Here is a 6,000-nt window from a genome sequence, read left to right as displayed (position 1 = left end):
GTACCGACAGGCCAAGCGGACTGCAGCCCAGGTGGTTGTGGAGGCAAAAACTCGGGCCTGGGAGGAGTTCGGTGAGGCCATGGAGAAGGACTATCGGCTGGCCTCGAAGAGATTCTGGCAAACCATCCGGCGCCTCAGGAGAGGGAAACAGTGCCCTACCAACGCTGTTTACAGTAAAGGTGGGCAGCTGTTGACCTCAACTGTGGATGTCGTCAGGCAGTGGAAGGAGTATTTCGAGGATATCCTCAATCCCGCCGTCACGTCTTCCATTGAGGAAGCAGAGGATGAGGGCTCAGAGGTGGACTCGTCCATCACCCGGGCTGAAGTCATAGAGGTGGTCAAGATACTCCTCGGTGGCAAGGCACCGGGGGTGGATGAGATCTGCCCTGATTACCTGAAGTCTCTGGATGTTGTGGGGCTGTCTTGGTTGACACGCCTGTGCAACATCGCATGGCGTTCAGGGACAGTGCCTCTGGGATGGCAGACCGGGGTGGTGGTCCCTCTTTTTAAAAAGGGGGACCGGAGGGTGTGTTCCAACTATAGGGGGATCACACTTCTCAGCCTCCCCGGGAAAGTCTATGTCAGGGTCCTGGAGAGGAGAATACGGCCGATAGTAGGACCTCGGATTCAGGAGGAACAGTGTGGTTTTCGTCCGGGCCGTGGAACACTAGACCAGCTCTATACCCTCTACGGGGTGTTGGAGGGTTCATGGAAGTTTGCCCAACCAATCCACATGTGTTTTGTGGATTTGGAGAAGGCATGCGACTGTTTCCCTCGCGGCATCCTGTGGAGAGTAATTCGGGAATATGGGTTCCTGGGTCCTTTGCTAAGGGAGCATGTTGGACTCTGGTCCGCATTGCCGGCAGTAAGTCAGACTTGTTCCCAGTGCATGTTGGACTCTGGCAGGGCTGCCCTTTGTCGTCGGTTCTGTTCATAATTTTTATGGACAGAATTTCTAGGCGCAGCCAGGGGCCGGAGGGTGTCAGGTTTGGGGACCACACGATTTCGTCTCTGCTTTTTGCGGATGATGTTGTCGTGTTGGCCCCCAGCATGCACTGGGACGGTTTGCAGCCGAGTGTGAAGCAGTGGGTATGAGAATCAGTACCTCCAAATCCGAGGCCATGGTCCTCAGTCGGAAAAGGGTGGCTTGCCCACTTCAGGTTGGTGGAGAGTCCCTGCCTCAAGTGGAGGAGTTTAAGTATCTAGGGGTCTTGTTCACGAGTGAGGGAAGGATGGAACGGGAGATTGACAGACGGATTGGTGCAGCTTCTGCAGTAATGCGGTCAATGTATCGGTCTGTCGTGGTGAAGAAAGAGCTGAGCCGCAAGGCAAAGCTCTCGATTTACCGGTCAATCTACGTTCCTACTCTCACCTATGGTCATAAGCTTTGGGTCATGACTGAAAGGACAAGATCCCGGATACAGGCGGGCGAAATGAGCTTTCTCCGCAGGGTGGCTGGGTGATCCCTTAGAGATAGGGTGAGAATCTTGGTCACCCGGGAGGAGCTCACAGTAGAGCCACTGCTCCTCCACATCGAGAGGGGTCAGCTGAGGTGGCTTGGGCATCTGTTTCGGATGCCTCCGGAACCCCTTCCTGGGAGGAGAACCCGGGGAAGACCTAGGACACGCTGGAGGGACTATGTCTCCCGGCTGGCCTGAGAACGCCTCGGTGTCCCCCCGGAAGAGCTGGAGGAAGTGTCTGAGGAGAGGGAGGTCTGGGCATCTCTGCTTAGACTGCTGCCCCCGCGACCCGGCCCCGGATAAGCGGAAGATGATGGATGGATGGTAGGATCCAGAGGAAAGGGATCCATTTATTATGTTCAACATTGGCTGACCTAGCACCGGAAATAGCTCCTTAAGGAATTTTGTTGAAATCGGGTCTAGCTGAAAATGTGTAGGTTTAGAACTCATTTCAAATTTAGTGAATGTGTTGAGCGATACGGGATAAAAGTGTTCCCATTGATACCTGGTCTTGGAGGTTCAGAACATTTTCAGGTAAACAGAGATTTTGGGGACTGTAACTATTTAAGGAGGAGTCAGTTATTTGTTTTGGTGATGATCTTTTCATCAAAGAAGTTAATGTATTCATTACAGCCAGAGTGAAGACCCATTTCAGTTGTGGAGCATTGCTTTTTTGTTAACTTTGCAAATGTATTGAAGATACATTTTGGATTGTTTTTGTTTACTTCAATCCGGTTGAAGAAATAAGCTGTTCGAGCATATGTGAGTTATTTTCTGTATCGTAGTGTACTGTCCATCCAGGCTAGTCTGAATACTTTCAACTTGGTGGAGCACCACTTTTGCTCCAATTTTCTGGAGGCTTGCTTGAGATCTCTAGTTTTGTCTGTGTACCAGAGAGCAAGTTTCTTGTTGTGTATTTCTTTTGTTTTTTTTAGTGTTGCAACCGTATCTCGCAGTGAGTATTTCGCAGTGTTGAGTTTAGATAATCGATTATATCGTTCACAGATTTATTCACTCTGTTGTTGATGAGCAAGCTAAGAATATCAAGAAATCTATTTGTAGTCTGAGAATATATAGTACAGCTTTTGAAACTCATTGTTTTCGGAGCAAGTGAATTTCTTGCTTTAACGGTAAATATAATAAGACAGTGATCCGATATTCCAGGATTTTGGGGGGAAATTATTAGATCTACAATATATATTTCTCTTGACAGGACTATATCTAAGGTATGGTTGTGGCAGTGCGTTGGACCTGAGACATGTTAGATAAAACCCATTGAGTCAATTATGGCTTCAAAGGCTTTTTGAAGAGGGTCATTAGACTTTTCAGCCTGGTTTATTTTCATGAGTAAAACTTCCATCCATCCATCCATCCATCCATCCATCTTCTTCCGCTTATCCGGGGCCGGGTCGCGGGGGCAGCAGTCTAAGCAGGGATGCCCAGACTTCCCTCTCCCCAGACACTTCCTCTAGCTCTTCCGGGGGGACACCGAGGCGTTCCCAGGCCAGCCGGGAGACATAGTCCCTCCAGCGTGTCCTAGGTCTTCCCCGGGGTCTCCTCCCGGTGGGACGGGACCGGAACACCTTCCCAGGAAGGCGTTCCGGAGGCTTCCGAAAAAGATGCCCAAGCCACCTCAGCTGACCCCTCTCGATGTGGAGGAGCAGCGGCTCTACTCTGAGCTCCTCCCGGGTGACCGAGCTTCTCACCCTATCTCTAAGGGATCGCCCGGCCACCCTGCGGAGAAAGCTCATTTCGGCCGGCTGCGTTGACCTTGGACCTCAGAAAACACAGTGGACCAACACCAGCAGATGATATGGCACCCCAAACCATCACTGACTGTGGACATTTTACACTGGACTTCAAGCAACGTGGATTCTGCCTCTCCTCTCTTCCTCCAGACTCTGGGACCTTAATTTCTAAAGAAAATGCTAATTTTATTTTAATCAGAGAACATAACTCAGCAGTAGTCCAGTCCTTTTTGTCTTCTGATGCTGTGTCTTGTTCAAGAGTGGCTTGACACAAGGAATGCGACAGCTGAAACCCATTTCTTGCATACGTCTGTGCGTGGTGGTTCTTGAAGCACTGACTCCAGCTGCAGTCCACTCTTTGTGAATCTCTTCCGACATTTTTTTATGGGTTTTGTTTCACAATCCTCTCCAGGGTGCGGTTATCCCTATTGCTTGTACACTTTTTTCTACCACATCTTTTCCTTCCCTTCGCCTCTCTATTAATGTACTTGGACACAGAGCTCTGTGAACAGCCAGCCTCTTTAGCTATGTCCTTTTGTGTTTTGCCCTCCTTGTGCAAAGTGTCAATGGTCAGCAGTCTTCCCCATGATTGTGTTGCCTACAGAACTAGACTGAAAGACCATTTAAAGGGCTTTGCAGGTGTTTTGGGTTAATTAGCTGATTAGGGTGTGGCACCAGGTGTCTTCAATATTGAACCTTTTCACAATATTCACATTTTCTGAGATTTGGGGTTTTCATTAGTTGTCAGTTATAATCATCAAAATTAAAAGAAATAAACACTTCAAATATATCAGTCTGTGTGGAATGAATGTATACATTATACAAGTTTAACTTTTTGAATGGAATTACTGAAATAAATCAACTTTTTGATGATATTCAAATTTTATGACCAGCACCTGTAGAATAAAAGATTACAATGGGGATGTGACAGTTGGGACCTTTTATGATACAGGAAATACTGAAAATAATCATGGCTGAGGATAAAACTTTTAAAGTGGAAGCAGTTCTGGATGAGAGTACAGAAAGGGAAGAAAATTATGCCTTGGTTGTCCTGAGAAATTCAACAGCTGGATACCCTCGAAATTGCTTGACCTAGAAACTGGATACAACTCTACTTCTACATAACGCTGCCCAGTAACTCATTGAGACATGTCTATCCAAACAATATGAGTTCGAGATATGCCACAAAATTTGCCAAAGGTATAGATTTGAAAGGTGATTGGGAAGTATCTTTGATAGAATTCCAATACCTGCATACGTGGAAGACTTTTACATGGGGTGAAAACGCATTTGACCAATATGACTCGAAACACAACAAAACTTGGAAATATGAACTCAACACCGGTTATTACAACAGCATATTAAAACTAGTGGCAGAGCACAACAGTTATATAAAACCACATGGTATATGTGCGGGGTATGATGAATTAAAAAATATAATGTTTCTAAAAGACAAGCCCCATTTTAGAAATGTAGTGCAAAACTGGAACAGATATTAGGCTTAAAACCAGGCGATCTGTTGTATGCCCAATGGTATGGAACATTCCCCACAGATATGCTGGTAGGGTTTAACACACTATACATCTACACAGATATATTTGATTATCAACGTGTTGGTGACAGTCATGTGCCGCTGTTGCGAACTGTACATATTGCAGGGAAAAAGAAAGAAGTTGTCACAGTGATGTACAACAAGCCACACTACATACCTCTTAGTAAGAGTCAGTTTGATGAGATCTGTATTAAAGTAAAATCTGATCAAAACCAGCTGGATTCATTCATAGTGGGGAAGGTGATTGCAAAATTACACTTCAGACTCGTCAAACAATCTTTAAGACTATAAGATGCAGCCTCAGAAACTCTACAATGATCCTCAAAGGTAAGTTGAATACTACACAATACTATCATGGTAGCGCTGCAATGTATGGGGCTGGTCTAAGGGGCTTTTGCCGAGGGCAATACCTTTGTTGAAGCGTGGGTTCTCAATAGCAAAAACACACAAAAAAAAAATGCCGCTAGGAATATAGTTGGCGATGTTGTCAGCAGTGTTATGTCACCATACCATCTTCTTCCGCTTATCCGGGGCCGGGTCGCGGGGGCTGCCCAGACAGGGATGCCCAGACTTCCCTCTCCCCAGACACTTCCTCCAGCACTTCCGGGGGGACACCGAGGCGTTCCCATGCCGAAACCACCTCAGCTGGCCCCTCTCGATGTGGAGGAGCAGCGGCTCTACTCTGAGCTCCTCCCGGGTGACCGAGCTTCTCACCCTATCTCTAAGGGATCGCCCAGCCACCCTACGGAGAAAGCTCATTTCGGCCGCCTGTATCCGGGATCTTGTCCTTTCGGTCATGACCCAAAGCTCATGACCATAGGTGAGAGTAGGAACGTAGATTGACCGGTAAATCGAGAGCTTCGCCTTGCGGCTCAGCTCTTTCTTCACCACGACAGACCGATACATCAACCGCATTACTGCAGAAGCTGCACCGATCCGTCTGTCAATCTCCCGTTCCTTCCTTCCCTCACTCGTGAACAGGACCCCTAGATACTTAAACTCCTCCACTTGAGGCAGGCACTCTCCACCAACCTGAAGTGGGCAAGCCACCCTTTTCCGACTGAGGACCATGGCCTCGGATTTGGAGGTACTGATTTTCATCCCCACTGTCTGACTTACTGCCGGCAATGCGGACCAAGCTCCTGCTTCGGTCGTACAGGGACCTGACAGCCCTTAGCAAGGGACCCAGGACCCCATATTCCCGAAGCACCCTCCACAGGATGCCGCGAGGGACACAGTC

This window comes from Esox lucius, chromosome 16 (genome assembly GCF_011004845.1).
Source record: "Esox lucius isolate fEsoLuc1 chromosome 16, fEsoLuc1.pri, whole genome shotgun sequence".
NCBI lineage: Eukaryota > Metazoa > Chordata > Actinopteri > Esociformes > Esocidae > Esox > Esox lucius.
This window is presented reverse-complemented; position numbering follows the sequence as displayed.